This window comes from Chrysemys picta, chromosome 1 (genome assembly GCF_011386835.1).
Source record: "Chrysemys picta bellii isolate R12L10 chromosome 1, ASM1138683v2, whole genome shotgun sequence".
Classification (NCBI taxonomy): Eukaryota; Metazoa; Chordata; order Testudines; family Emydidae; genus Chrysemys; species Chrysemys picta.
The window spans coordinates 258,353,980-258,370,253 of record NC_088791.1 but is presented as its reverse complement, the minus strand read 5'-3'; the positions used below and the strand labels follow the sequence as shown (position 1 = coordinate 258,370,253).

General features: G+C 42.1%; 1 protein-coding gene across 1 annotated transcript in view; it reads left to right on the top strand.

The window, feature by feature from the left end:
* Window positions 1–16,274, top strand: part of LOC101935303 (heparan-sulfate 6-O-sulfotransferase 3) — a 370,963-nt gene that overhangs the window by 296,572 nt on the left and 58,117 nt on the right. The gene's annotated exons all lie outside the window — the stretch shown is intronic.

Sequence of the window (16,274 nt, the reverse complement as noted above, 5' to 3'; positions counted from 1 at the left end):
CTCCTATAGTGTAAAGATGGTTTGTTATCCCTCCCCAGTCAGTCATAGCACTTTTCTGAGCATTGCCTCACTGTGTCACATTTTGAAGTTGGTTATTGTAATACTGTGAAGTTATTCAGGATACAGTCTGGACTGATGAACAGCTGTGTCCCCTCAATTCTCCAACCTGGGGTGCCTTTTACACTGCTTTGCTGTGAGAGCAACCACTCCTGGTCTGCTCATAAACAGCCTCCACCATGTAAATCACCCCCCAGCTATACTGTATGAGTGCTTTAGGCAGGTTGGATCTAACTTTTAAGTGTAGACTAGAGCCTAATGTTTTCAATTTCTTCTCTTTATTAGGAAGTCTTACATGCCTTTTATTTATTTTCATTGCCAGTCCTTGGAGTTTGCATCCCATTTTTTAGAGGTGACCAGAACTGTCTACTGTTTCCTCCTCCAATACGTTCCTTGAGCATAATGCAGAAAGATAAAATTGAAAAAAAATGTTTAAAAATACTGCTCTCTTCCCAAAATGTTGAACAATATTACAGAATTCACCATAGGTATACCTTGTTCTAGTGAGCAACAAACTAACATGGCCTTATGAAGCAGAACTCCAGGATGTATTAGAAATATGTTTGAAAAGAGTGTCAGTTAAAGGAACAATTCTGAAGTTGGGGATTTTGTATATCATGAGAAAGAAATACCTATTATTTCTTTGGAAAGCTGTAAATTTCAAGGATGAGCTGGAAACACTAACTTCATTGTTCAGTTAGTCTGTGTCAGGAAGCTACAAAACTTTCATCTGTTTCAAAAAGAAAATTCACATTGTAATATGCACTTGAGGCTCCCCTTCTTTAGGAAAAGTACCAGACTGTGGTTGGATTTGTTTCCCTGTCAGAGCAGGTTCCCATGTGGAGGTGAAGCAAAGTACCACCAGGTTAGCTATGGGCTTGATTTAGAACTTGCTTGGTGAAATTCTGTGATTTGTGTTAGTCTGAGATAGGTCAGAATAATATCTTCTGACCTTAGAAATCTACGAGTCTATGAGGAGAATAGAGACCAGTGGGCTGCATGCAGATATATTGCTGTGCAAGAGGAGCAGGAAAGAATTCATAGACTGATTCATTCTTTCTGGCTGACCTTGACTTCCCTCTGTCTTTCTCCGAGAAATACTCTCTCTGCCTCCAGGATGACTGACTCTGCCGCTTTCCACTGTTAACATGCACTGCCCATCTCCCTCAACAATCATTGTTCTGGGGTTTTGGATTGTTGCAGACCCATATCCAAACAGTATTAATCTTACCTCCTAAACTTTTGCCACTGCTTTGCCAGCTTTCTCTCTGTTCTTGGGGATAGAAGTGCTCCTCCCCCACCTATTAGATTCCCCTTCCTGGCTACTAGATATAGGGGTGTGCCCCTCCTCCAGATACATGTAAGTCTACTGCTGATCTTAGAAGCAGCAATACCTAGAGTTTTGTCAGGAAATAGCTTCTGCTATCCTGCTGCTGGTCATGACCTTTACTGATTACATGAAATAGCCCGCAGCAGAAAGTGGAGCTTTTCCTTAAGAAGTTGGGAGGGACAACTGGGAGCCTGAAGAAAACGCAAACCATAAATTACAATTTAAATTAATAAAAGAAAACACATGCCAACATTGCCTCTTCTATACCCTGTGCCTCACTTTTCTGAAAAGTGATAGTAAAATTCCAGATCTGCTTTAACAGGTCACCCCTAAAAATCAAAACTTCCCTTGAATATAGAAAATAGTGCAAATGCCAGGGTAAATTATATAGTGTGAGAGGGTAGTTTACTTTATGAAGTGGGACCAACTGCTTTGAAATCTACTTGATGAACAGTACTGTATAAGAGCTAGTTTGTTTATTTATTTATTATGTTCACAACTGATTTTATTTCTTTTTCTTCTGTTTCCTTTTTGATCTACTTCCTCTGATCTGCTAATCCATCATCTTATGTGTGAATGCTGGGAACATGGGATCTCTCTTGGGTTTTATTCAAATTGACAGGTAAGATGTTTATTTAAAATATTTGCTCAACATAACTTTCACCTGTGTTCTACTTGTAGTAGTCCCAGGTATTTTTATGTTACACTACAGGAAACACTTTTCATTATATAATATGTATATACTATCATTATATAATATGTATAGTCACTGTCCTTGAATGTAAGAATTGATGGCTATCATTATGGTACTCTAAAGCAGTCTGAAAAATGCTGATGAACTAAATAGCTGTTTGGATGTACTTATCAACTTTGTTCATATATCTGTTTCAGTGATAAAAAAAAATCCGTCTTGATTTGTTTTTTTATGTTTAGAGATCACATTACTGTTTTCTATATCTACCATATATGTGTATGTGTTTATGCAAAGTCAAGTTCCTCCTATAAGGAAAGAGATATATCTGATCCAGGGCAGGCCTGGTTAGTACCTGACACATGGGATGATGAGTTTGTGATATATTAAGTGATCATAAGCAAAAGGTTGGAGTTCTTCTGATCCATGATAATAGAAAGTGATTCCATTCTAAGAATGTTGCCCAGATGTTTTTCTTAACAGGTTCCCTCAATCTCCCAACTTGAATACAGTGTGTTTAGAAATATACCTTGGCCACTTTGAAAGTGATCGATGTAGTGCAAGACCATTGGGTGAACGTGATGTGATGTTAGCTTCTTAACTATAACTTTGCAGTGAAGAAAAAAAAATCAACTCATATGTGTTTTGTTCTTCAAGTGGCACTTCAAGCTGATATCTTTCAAGTTCACCTTTGCTTTTTGGAAAAAGAGACGCATAAAATGTGAATTTTTTTTCTAGATTACAGTTGGCCCTACATGCAGAGTTTACAGCCTGATCTGAATTTTGAATCGCCACAAAGTTTTGAGGGGTATTTACATATGTTTTGGTTTGCAGCCATCTTTTAAATCTAAATTAATCCTAGGAAAGTCAATAGGTCTACGAATATAAACTTAAGAAATAATCATGTGATCTATTTCACTAAAACAATATTGACATCTTTATGAAAAATGTACTTTAATCAAATAATGAAATCAAAATCAATGTGATCAAAATATTTAGAGAAATGAAAATGATTGAAACTAAGTCAGTATAGGAATTTGAAAGAGTTATGAAGTATATATTTGGTATGGACTGTCCATACAGAGATGAATGCACTTAAAATATTAATGCATCATGCTACTGATAGTGATGACTAATATCAAGCATATTTCTGTGTGTATTTATTTTACAGACATGGCTGCAAGCCCCCTACCTAGTAGTTACAAAAATAGCTGTGTTTTATAGCTGTAATGTCACTACAGAGCTATATTTCACTAGAGCTCAAATACACCACTGTTTCGGTATTAGAGCTATGAAGTATAGTTGATTTCAAGTGTAACATAAAGAGGAGGGGGGAAGGTAGGCTTGTGAGGGATGTCTGTATTGCATTGTTTAAGGTTATCATATTTAAAAAGCAAAAAAGAAAACAAAACCTACAAGCAGGACTGTGATGGGGTGTACAAACCCAGACTGGGTAACAAGGGGTTAAGCGATTATTTTTGGCTCAGCCGGCCCCGCCCCGCCACACCTGAAGCAAATGCTCCATCTGCTGGAGGAATTAAAAGGCAGGGAATTAGCTCATTTGGGTGGCAGAGCTGGAGGTGCCCACCTGCTGCCCACAGCTTCAGCAGAGCAGAAGGAAGCTCAAGACTCTGACACAGCTGCGAGGGAAGGGAGGACCCACCCCTGAGATAGCCTGAGAGGGAAGTATCCTGTGGAACTTGGATGTTTGTAACCCCCTTTATTTATTGTGGTTTGGGTTTCCACACTGGGGAAAGCCTTGGACTAAGCTGACCCCGGGGGAAGGGAGTGGACGAGAGGAAGAGGCCCAGGGAGGACAGTCTTAAGCAGCCTTGATTACTGGTAGCCTAAAGGGCCATAGGTCGGAGCCTGGTGGAGTGGGAGAGCCTGGGCTCCCAGGGCCAGCTCCAGGGTTTTTGCCGCCCCAAGCGACGCCAAAAAAGGAAAAAAAAAAAAGCCACGATCGCGATCTGCGGCGGCAATTCGGCGGGAGGTCTTTCGCTCCGAGTGGGAGTGAGGGACCGTCCGCCGAATTGCCGCCGAATACCTGGACGTGCCACCCCTCTCCGGAGTGGCCGCCCCAAGCACCTGCTTGGCAAGCTGGTGCCTGGAGCTGGCCCTGCAGGCTCCCCTCCCCACAATCCCCTTGGCAGTCAGGAGTTGCAGCTATGACCACTAGGCCACGCTCCCCAAGTGAGGACCGTTACAAGGACAAATGAGCATTAGAGAGAGGACTGTTGGATGGTCACCAAGTTACTCTTGGGTAGTACAGCAAGTAGCTGATATTTGGATATTGAGGGTGAGACATAAGTCCATGTCTCCTCCGACATGCCAGACTCCACCCATTTTTCTTTCACACACTTGAGTACCAGGGAGTGGTTGTGTAAGAAGTTTGAGACGTATTCCTTTTCAGTGTAAAGAACAAAACATAGTGCTTACACTTACTTGTGGCTAAATATAGCCTATGTTCACATTTTTGCTGGAGAACAACAATCTTGCACTCCCTTCTCTGCACTGACTTGAAAGATCAAAGTTTCAGATTGCTGTTGTCCCATTAAATATCTGGTAGTCTCTCAGCTTGAATTACAAAACTATAGATAGCAATTTTTTATAGTCCTAAGATGCTGGATGTACTGAATTCATGACTGTTTTGGGAGCTACAAAAGCTTTTTTCTCACAATAAAATATTAATTTTAATATAAATAACCAGCGCCTCCGTATAATTTGCATCCAAGAGTTTTAAAAAAGAGCTGGCTGAGGAGCTCATTGGACTGTTGAGGCTGATTTTCAATGAGTCTTGGAACACTGGGGAAGTTCCAAAAGACTGGAAGGAAGCTAATGTTGTGCCAATATCTAAAAAGGGTAAATGGGATGATTCAGGTAATTATAGGTAATTGTATCATAGAAGTGTAGGTCAGGTGTTTGTCTAACCTGTTTTTAAAAACCTCCAGTGAGGTTTCACAGCCTCCCTAGGCAATTTGTTCCAGTGCTTAACTACCCTGATAGTTCCTAATGTCCAACCTAAACCTCCCTTGCTGCAATTTAAGCCCATTCCTTCTTGTCCTATCCTCAGTGGTTAAGGAGAACAATTTTTTAGCCTCCTCCTTGTATCAACATTTTACATACTTGAAAACTGTTATCATCTCAGCCCTCAGTGTTCTCTTCTCCAGAATAAAAGTTTTGCAATCTTTCTTCATAAGTGTTGTTTTCTAGACCTTTAATCATTTTTGTTGCTCTCCTCTGGACTTTCTCCAATTTGTCCATATTCTTGATCTGTCAATCTGCCAACAATCCTGGGAAAGGTAATGGATCAGCCAATACCAGTCTCAGTTAATAAAGAATTAAATGAGGGTAAAATAATTAATGCTGGTCAACATAGATTTATGGAAAATAGATCCTGTCAAGCTAGCGTGATTTTTTTATGGGATTACAAGTCTGGTAGATAAAGACAATAATAGTGTTGATGTAAAATACTTCTGTAAGGTGTCCGATGTGGTACCATGTGACATTTTGATTAAAAAACTAGAACAATATAAAATTGACATGGCACACATTGAATGGATTACAAGCTGGCTAACAGGTCTCAAAATATAATTGTAAACAGGGAATTGCCATTGAGCAGGTATGCTTCTAGTGGGGTCCCACAAGAGTCTGTTTTTGGTTCCTACACAATCTAATATTTTTATCAGTGACCTGGAAGAAAATATAAAGTAAAAATTATAAAGTCACTGATAAAGTTTGCAGATGACACAAAAATTGTGGGGTTGTGGTAAATAATGAAGTGGAGAAGTCACTAAGGGTACGTCTACACTACGAGAGTTCGATTTTACTTAAATCAAATTAGTGGAACCGATACTACAAAGTCGAACGTGTGTATCCACACTAAGAACAGTAATTCGACTTTGTGAGTCCACACTAACGGGGCAAGCGTCGACATTGGAAGCGGTGCACTGTGGGCAGCTATCCCACAGTTCCCGCAGTCCCCGCTGCCCATTGGAATTCTGGGTCGAGCCCCCAATGCCTGCTGGAGAAAAAAATCTGTTGAGGGTGGTTTTGGGTAACTGTCGTCATTCAACGGTCACTCTCGCCCTCCTTCCCTGAAAGCGCCAGTGGGCAATCAGTTTGCGCACTTTTCTGGTGATTGACAGCGCGGATGCCACAGCACTGCGAGCATGGAGCCCGCTGTGACCATCACTGCAGTTATGGCCGTTGTCAACAACTCGCACATTATCATCCACCTTTTTCAGAGGCAGATGCTGAGAAATCGGGCGAGGAGGCTACGGCAGCGCGGTCAGGACATTAAGTCTGAGAGTGGCACAGACCTCTCGCAAAGCACGGGACCCCCCCGCCGTGGACATCATGGTGGCAATGGGTCATGTTGATGCTGTGGAACAGCGATTCTGGGCCTGGGAAACAAGCACGGACTGGTGGGACCGCATAGTGCTGCAGGTCTGGGATGAATCACAGTGGCTGCGAAACTTTCGCATGCGGAAGAGAACTTTCCTGGAACTTTGTGAGTTGCTGTCCCCTGCCCTGAAGCGCAAGGACACCCAGATGCAAGCAACCCTGACTGTCCAGAAGCGAGTGGCCATAGCTCTCTGGAAGCTTGCAACGCCAGACACTTACCGGTCAGTCGCGAACCACTTTGGAGTGGGCAAATCTACCGTGGGGGTTGCTGTGATGCAAGTAGCCAATGCAATTGTTGAGCTACTGCTCTCAAAGGTAGTGACCCTGGGAAATATGCAGGTCATCATAGATGGCTTCGCCGCCATGGGATTCCCAAACTGCGGTGGCGCTATAGATGGAACTCACATCCCTATCCTGGGATCGGAGCACCAGGCCAGCCAGTACATTAACAGAAAGGGCTACTTTTCAATGGTGCTGCAAGCACTGGTGGACCATAGGGGACGTTTTACCAACATCAACGTCGGATGGCCGGGCAAGGTTCATGACGCTTGTGTTTTCAGGAACTCTGGTCTGTTTAGACGGCTGCAGGAAGGTATTTACTTCCCGGACCACAAAATAACTGTTGGCGATGTGGAGATGCCTACAGTGATCCTCAGGGACCCAGCCTACGCACTAATGCTCTGGCTCATGAAGCCCTATACAGGCGCCCTGGACAGTGAAAAAGAACTCTTCAACTACCGACTGAGCAAGTGCAGAATGGTGGTGGAGTGTGCTTTTGGACGTCTGAAGGGGAGATGGAGAAGCTTACTGACTCGCTCTGATCTCAGCGAAACCAATATCCCCATTGTTATTGCAGCTTGCTGTGTGGTCCTCAATCTCTGTGAGAGCAAGGGGGAGACGTTTATGGCGGGGTGGGAGGTTGAGGCACATTGCCTGGCTGCTGATTATGCCCAGCCAGACAGCCAGGCGATTAGAAGAGCCCAGCGGGACGCGCTGTGCATCCGGGAGGCTTTGAAAGCTAGGTTCCAGAGTGAGCAGGGTAACCTGTGACTATTAAGTTTGTTTAAAGAGAAGCTGAACCTGCCCCCGTTTCTTTACCCACTTAATGTTGACTATCCTCTCCAGTTACATACCCCCTTCACCCCATTGCCCCCCTTCCAACACACCTTTAAAAATAAAATAAATGGAACTTTGTTCATTAATACCGTTTTCTTTATTAAGGGTTTCGTGATAAAGGGTTGAAACTGGGACGCAGACTGTGGTGGGGAGCGGGTGTAGTGATGGAAAGGACGCTTCTAAACTCGAGGAATGACAGGCTCCTGCTCCTAGAGCGGTCCACAGTGGTGGACTGGTTGTTTCAACGGAGCCTGCCACCCCTCCTTTTCGGAACTCTCTGTGTGGGGGCTATTTGACTTTGTGGCGGGGGAGGACGGTTACAGATCCCCTGCTGCGTGGCTCTGCCATCCAGGCTAAGGACCGCTGCATAAGATCTGTAACCACCCTCCCCCGCCACAAACTCACATAGCTCCCCCCCACAGAACATGAAAACCACCTCCCAGACTGACCAGGGTGCCTAGTGACTGCAATGTGTGTGTGACCTGCTGCTGAACCTGTCCCCGTGTCTGTACCCTGGTAAAGGTGACTGTCCTCTCCAATTATCAACCCCCTTTCCCCCCTTCAAACACACTCTCCTCTAAAAGAACATGATGGAAACAGTAATGAACAGAAATGTATTTTTTATTAACAACTACACAGTTGGGGGATGACACTGGGACGGGGGCTTGGGTGAGGTGCTTTTGGAGTGAAGGAAAGGACTTGCTCCCTCATTAGTCCAAGCAGCGTTTGAGTCGCCTGCTGGTCTTCCTGCCGCCACCTGTCCTCCCGTTCGCTGTGTGATCGCTGGTATTGCGACATGTTCTCCCTCCACTGGGTCTGCTGTGCCGCCTCGGCTCGGGAGCAGCCCATAAGTTCGGAGAACATCTCGTCCCGTGTCCTTCTCTTTCGGCACCTAATCTGCACCAGCCTCTGGGACAGGGATGCCGGGGTAGGTCGGGAGACAGTCACAGCTGTGGGATGGGAAAAAGGGAGTGAATTCCTCACAAAGATACATTTTTGTGAACAATGAACATAGTATTTCTCTGTGAACAAGACCATGCACAGCACCTATCACATGCGCACTCAGGACAAGGTCGAATTTTCAGCCTTCGCATTCAGTGCCTGGGGTCTTGGAGTACAGATCACACAAGCAGGGCAGGACAGCAGAATTCGGTTAGCAGGCGGACGTGGTAAGCCGTAGACTTTTGGCTGCTTAAAGCTTAATTTATAGCAGTGCCCTCCTTTCACGTTCAAAGCAGTGCCCCTAGCGTTGGCCAGTTCCTGCTGCCGGCAATCCAGCCAGCATGAACTCTGCCCCGTCCCAACCCCCTTGTGGCTGTCCCCGGGAAAGATCCCTGTATGCTGCCCCTGTCCCGCCTCCACCACATGGCTGTAAACCGCCGGTTACAGTTATGTAAAGGAACAGGCAATCAGTCCCAATACTAACATTCCCCTAATTTAGAGCAGGTCACCATGAGTGATATCACTCTGATGAGGATCTCAGACACAGAGAAAGACCACATGCTGCGTGAATGCCAGCAAAAACCGGAGCCGTATGCGGCCATGCTGTGCGAAGCACTGATCCTGGAGTACTTGCTGCTAGCCTGGCGCGGAAAAGTTTCCTACCAATAAGGCCGCTCTCCCCAGGAACCTAATGCAAAGGCTTTCAAATTACCTCCAGGAGACCTTTGTGGAGATGTCCCAGGAGGATTTCTATTCTGTCCCCGGACATATTAACACAATTTTCCAATAGCTGCACTGGCAAGGACTAAAAAGTAGAGCGCCTAGGGCAGAGTAATCATGCAAAACCGGACATTTTGAGATACTTTTGCAGTAGTTTCACTGGTAAGGACTAAAAAGGAAAGCGCCTAGGGCAAAGTAATCATGAAAAACCCATTGTTAATATTCCATTCCTGTTCTGATCAAAATAAATGTTTATATGTTTAAAACACTTACCGACTGATCCTTCCCCTGATTCAGGGTCAGGGTTAACGCTTTGGGAGGGTTGGTAAGGGATCTCCTTGAGGGTGATGCAGATATCCTGGCTGTCGGGGAAATTGGCGTTGTATGCGCTGTCGACTGCCTCGTCCTCCTCATCTCTTTCCTCATCTTCCCTGTCCGCGAACATTTCCGAGGAAGCGGCCGTTGACAATACCCCATCATCAGAGTCCACGGTCACTGGCGGGGTAGTGGTGGCGGCCACACCTAGAATGGAAGGCAGTGCCTCATAGAAACGGCATGTCTGGGGCTGGGATCCAGAGCGTCCGTTTGCCGCTTTGGTCTTCTGGTAGCCTTGTCTCAGGTCCTTGATTTTCACACGGCACTGTGTTGCATCCCGGCTGTATCCTCTCTCCTTCATGGCTTTGGAGATCTTCTCGTAGATCTTTGCATTCCGTTTTTTCGATCGCAGCTCCGAAAGCACGGACTCATCGCCCCACACAGTGATCAGATCCAAGACTTCCCGATCAGTCCATGCTGGGGCCCTCTTTCTATTCTGCGATTGCATGGTCACCTCTGCTGGAGAGCTCTGCATTGTTGCCAGTGCTGCTGAGCTCGCCACGATGTCCAAACAGGAAATGAGATTCAAACTGCCCAGACAGGAAAAGGAATTCAAATTTTCCCAGGGCTTTTCCTGTGTGGCTGGTCAGAGGATCCGAGCTCGGAATGCTGCCCAGAGTGTCAACAGAGTGGTGCACTGTGAGATAGCTCCCGGAGCTATTAGCGTCTAATTCCATCCACATCTACCTTCTATTCAACATGGCCATGTCGAATTTAGCGCTACTCCCCTCGTCGGGGAGGAGTACAGAAATCAATTTAAAGAGACCTCTATGTAGAACTAAATAGCTTCATTGTGTGGACGGGTGCAGGGTTAATTCGATTTAACGCTGCTAAATTCGACATATCCTCCTAGTGTAGACCAGGCCTAATAGAGAGCAATCTGAATCGCTTGGTAAGTTGGGTGCAAACAAACTATATACATTTTAATATGGCTCAACGTATAAATATAGGAACAAAGAATGTAGGCCATACTTACAGGACGGGGGGAGGGGATCTATCCTGAAGAACAGTGACTCTGAAGAAGATGACCTCCCAGTGCAATGCTGTGGCTAAAATGACTAATGCAATCCTGGCATGCATAAACAGAGGACTCTTTAGCAGGAATAGGGAGGTTATTTTACTATTGTATTTGGCGCTTGTGCAACCAGTGCTGGAATACTTTGTCCAGTTCTCGTGCCCACAATTCAAGAAGGATGTTGTTAAATTGGAGAGGGTGAACATGAAGGTAATGACAACATTTCTTGTCATGATAGACTCAAGGAGCTCAATCTATTTATCTTAACAAAGAGAACATTAAGGGTGAATTGATTATAGTCTGTAAACACCTATGTGGGAAATAAATATTTAATTATGGACTCTTCAATCTAGCAGAGAAAATTATAACATGATCCAATGGCTGGAAGTTGAAGCTAGACAAATTCAGACTGGAAATAATGGTGAGGGTATTTAACCATTGGAACGTTGTACCAATGGTTAATTACTTAGTGGATTCTCCATCACTGGGAATTTTTAAATCTAGTTTTTCTAAAAAATATGTTCTAGGAATTATTTGGGGCAATCCCATGGCCTGTTTATACTGGAGCTCAGACTAGATGATCACAGTGGTCCCTTCTGGCCTGGAATCTGTGACATCCTCTGCCAGGCCTGAAACTGTTGGGTATTGACCGTGTTCAGTTGGAGTCAAAGGCAGTAGTGTGCAAACTTCAGTCACATGCTGGACCTGTAAGAGGCACGAAGATGCTAGGAGATCCATTTTCCTATCTCCACAGCTCGAGCTGCACTCCCAACCTTTTTTGTCTCTGCCTTTCTCCTTCTTTGACAGCCTGTTCATTAATAGCACTTTATCCTGAATTTTTTCAGGCTTCTTGATGTAGGCCTGCTGATTGATGTCCTGCTTTAGCACCGAACCCTACATATCTCGACTTCACCAGGGGTCCTCCCAACTGTTGCCTCCAGTGATCTGGCTATTTTTGCTTTCTCTCAGCACGTATGGCTGGCCTGAGCCTCTGTATAGACACACACGAAGCACTCCTGCTGCTGCTATGTAGCCTGTCAGCCTGCCCTGAGCCAAATCTCCGGTAAAAAGATCATCCACCTAGAGCAGAGGTTCCCAAACTTATTTGGCCTACCGCCCCCTTTTCAGAAAAAAAATTACTCAGCGCCCCCCTTTTCAGAAAAAAAATTACTCAGCGCCCCCCTGGAAATCTACCTTCTTTAAGCGAACAAATAGAAAGATGCAGGGACAAATTTGCGTTCTTTTATGTATCTATATTTCTACCTACGTCCTACAATATAGTAAAGAAAGATGTGTTATTAGATTATTGCCCACGACAGCATATAGTGGCTTTTGCATAAGACGGCAAAAGACAACCAAACTAAAATACTAATGAATCTAATAAACTGGGTTTTGTTCTTTGCTCAGCATTAGATTTATGTATTTGATATTAAATTGTCAAATATCAAACTAAATTTATCAAGAAATAATTAATTTAAAAAATAATCAATATGCAATTAAAAATCAGTTAATAGTTTTAATTTAGTTTGCCCTTATTTAAATAATTGTTCCTTATTAACACACGCCTTATTTATCAATTAACACAGATGATTCGATAGATATAAATAAATGTTAATAGTTAACAGTTTTTTACGATTTCATTCCCATTTTCGTTAATATTGTAATAAAAAATATGACAAATATATTGACTGTACACTTCAAATAGTACTGTACCGACACAAGCCTGCTACGATTTTATTATTAGTAAGAACTAGAGACACAGAAACGTACGGTAGATATGTAAGAAAATGTATAAAAATACTCACGTGTAAATTGCTGTTTTATTGAAACAACAATAATACAATTTGCTTTGCATGTGATCCGTAATCCGTAAAGATCGAAGGTATCGAATATGAATAAAAAATTTTAAATACATATTGCACGATTGTTAACTGCTTTTTACACAATTCAGAAACAATCTAAATTAGATTTCATACATGTCGCCTATTTATAGTATCGTATTGTAAACAAGTCATTACACGCACATATTCCTGCCGATGCATGCTGGACTTCCCGACAATGCACGACACGCTCGCCTGCCAACACTTGCTTGTTAAGAGCTGTTGGCGGACTTGACACCTGATCGGTTATAATTTGTGAATTTATTTGGAAAATAAAGTAATCACTACAACTTTAACTCTATGTTACACAACAGATGAAACATGTACAAACGGTTTTTCAAAATTTTCTTATATTCTCTTCTTTCTTTATGCTTCCACCGCCCCCTTATTTTTATTCAACGCCCCCCAATTGCACCCGAGGCTACTACTGCCCCCCTGGATCGTTCCAGCGCCCCCCAGGGGGCGGTATCGCCCACTTTGGGAACCTCTGACCTAGAGTGTGATATGCTACACACAAAGCTATTTGTGCTGATCTCTTCCACAGAGGGTATATGCAGTATCAGTATATTGCATTTCTATTGTGTGATGTTCTTAATGATTACTAGTAGCTTTTTACTCTGATATTTTTAATTTGGTATGTGCTTGACCAAGTCTTTCCAGTCACTCCTTTGATAGGTCTAAACTGCAAGCTATAATTCTTTCTAGGGTAACGTCCACTGTTCAGAGCGCCTTGGAAAATAGAAGTAAGCCTTGCATGAGTGTTTAGTCAAAGACTGGTTCCTGAGTTAGAGGATCTTATCTGTCCTATACTGATTGTGTGATTAAATATTTAGATAAGAACTGTAGTACTGCACTGAAACTGTGCTTGGGAGCTGCCTACAGAAGTTGCACAACCTATGTGAGTTAATATTTCCCACACAAGCGCATACAATTTGCGAGTGTAATGTATCTTGTCATTGAGAGTTGAGATCCATTTAGTTGATTGCAGTTGTCACCAAAGTACAAATGAAATAATTCCAGGACAGTGAATGTGAGAGGTCTATGGGAAGTTCCTGTTCCTGTGTGAGATCACTTGATTAAATTGCCATAACCCATTATGATCATTGGTACAGCTTAGGGGAGCACCAATATGCTGCTTCCTGGGCTATCTATAGGTTGTTTCAGCTTGTATGATTTTCAGATAAATTCTACATGTAGAACTGTGTAACTAAAGGATAACAGTCTTGTGTCAATCCACTTCATTGACACCTTCAGCTGTATTAGGAGACTGAGTAATGAAAACAGTAAGATACAATTTCCCTCATTGTGCAGTGAGAGATTAATGCATAAGAATTTTCCATTTTGTCTGATTGTTAAGCCTTAATAAGATTTCTGGGAATTAGTATGGGGGAATCTACTGCCCATGGATTTGTTTATATCCATATAAGATGTATTGTGCATGGATTTAAAGATATGTGTGAGTTTGCTAGTCTTGGACAATAGAAGAATTCATTGCAGCTGCTGCTAAGTGAAAATGTACGTTCATAATATAATGGATTATAAACTGTGTGTGTGTGTGTGTGTGTGTCACTTTCCTCTGGGGTTGTCAGATTTCCCTTAACAAAAATAACCACTGATACCAGCAATTATCAGGATGTAGCTTTTATCTGTGTATGTTGTGTGTATCAATGTGATTCATAAACTCTGTGGAATATATTCTTTAACTTTCTTAAACTTTTAATCTACGAGATACTGTAAAGATGTGTGTCATGAGCAGATTATGCTGTGGTTGGCAACAATATATATGTGACAAGTTTCCCATTCAATGTGTGTTGCAGCTCAGGCTCTTTGTTAATGGCTAGGAACAAGGTATGACCTTGATAAGGACTTGCCTTGCATAGTTGTTTAGATGCTTAGTTATGGCCAATGAGAGAGGAGAGAACAGGAATCTAACATAGGTTGTAAACTGGGGTATTAGTCAGACTAACATTGTATCTTCCAGTTGCTTCCTGATTTATATAGCAAAAGTCAATGGCATTCTGCTTATTCATCACTGATAAAGCTGTTTTATATTCAGTCTCCCACTGCTGTAGTCTTTTGATAACAATATGATTTATATTTACACACACGTTTTTCTTGACAGTAGTTGTATAATAACAAAAGCTTGTTGCTTTTCGGCAGTGGTTTTAAAATCTCAAGTTACTGCGATTTATTCATCAGTGTCACATATCAAAAAGTTAGAGTGTCGGTTAAAGCAAAAATTGGTATAGAACTTATTTTATCTTGTAGAATGACGTAAAAAATGTGTGCTAGGTTTCCTTATCTCCAGTAATGTACTTCTGTGGGTTATTTCTTATTAATAGTCTGCTGTTAATCTGTAAATTAGTTTATTATTTATTTTAAAAAGAGCATATAGCCTAAAACCAATTTAATATTTGGTAAATGAGCAAACTTCTGTATTTTACTGGATTAAAGTATTGCTGTTTTTCCAAATGTCTGGATTTGTTTGGTTAGGAAACTACTGAAAGAAAGATTATCTGAATTGATAATCATTTTCTGAGCCAAAAGTTGGAGACTATCATTTTAACTTTTATTTATTATAATGACAACAGCAATTAAAAGTTACGCATGAATTGTGTCTCACAAAGCCAATAACACTGCTAATTGCATATAACCTTCCCCGTTGAGCACTTGTGCCAAAGTAGAATAGGGAAGTAAAATAACCTCCCTACCCCTGCTAAAGATTCCTCTGTTTATGCACCCCAGGTCGCATTATCCCTTTTGGCCACAGTGTCACACTGGGGGTCATATTCATCTGATTATCCACTATGACCCCCAAATCTTTTTCAGAGTCATTGCTTTCCAGGATAGACTCTCCCATCCTGTAAATATGGCTTACATTCTTTGTTCTTAGATATATACAGTTACATGTAATTGTATATATCTATTCAAACAGATACTGTTTGCTTGTGCCTGGCTTTCCCAACAATTCAGATTGTGCTATATCAGTGGCCTGTACTCTTCATTGTTTACCACTCCCCCAATTGTTGTGTCATCTGCAAACTTTATCAATGACTTTATAACTTCTATATTGTTTTATTCTGGGTCAGTGATAAAAATATTATATCGTGTAGGGCCAAGAGCAGATCTTTGCAGGACCCACTAGAAACATACCCACTCAATGATAGTTCTATTTAGAATTACTTTTTTGAGACTTATCAGTTAGCCAGCTTGTAATCCATGTAATATGTGTTGTGTTAATTTTATGTACTAGTTTTTTAATCAAAATGTCATGTGGTATCAAGTCAACGTCTTACAGAAATTTAAGTATATTACAGTAATACTACTTCCTTTATCAATCAAATTTGTAATCTTATCAGAAAAGATATCAGGTTAGTTTTACAGGATCTATTTTCCATCAATCCACATTGATTGGTATTAATTATATTACCCTCTTTTAATTCTTTATTAATTGAGTCTCATATCAGCCAGTCCATTACCTTGCCTTGGATCAATGTCAGGCTGACAGGCCTATAATTGCCCAGGTCATTACATTAACTCATTTTAAATATTGGAACAACATTAGCTTTCCTCCAGTCTTCTGGAACTTCCCCGGTGTTCCAAGAGTCACTGAAAATCAACATTAACAGTCCAATGACTTCCTCATCAGCTCTTTAAAAACTCTTAGATGGAAGTTATCTGGACCTCCTGATTTTAAAATGTTTCACTTCAGTTTAACATCCTCTGGAGATACTATTGGAA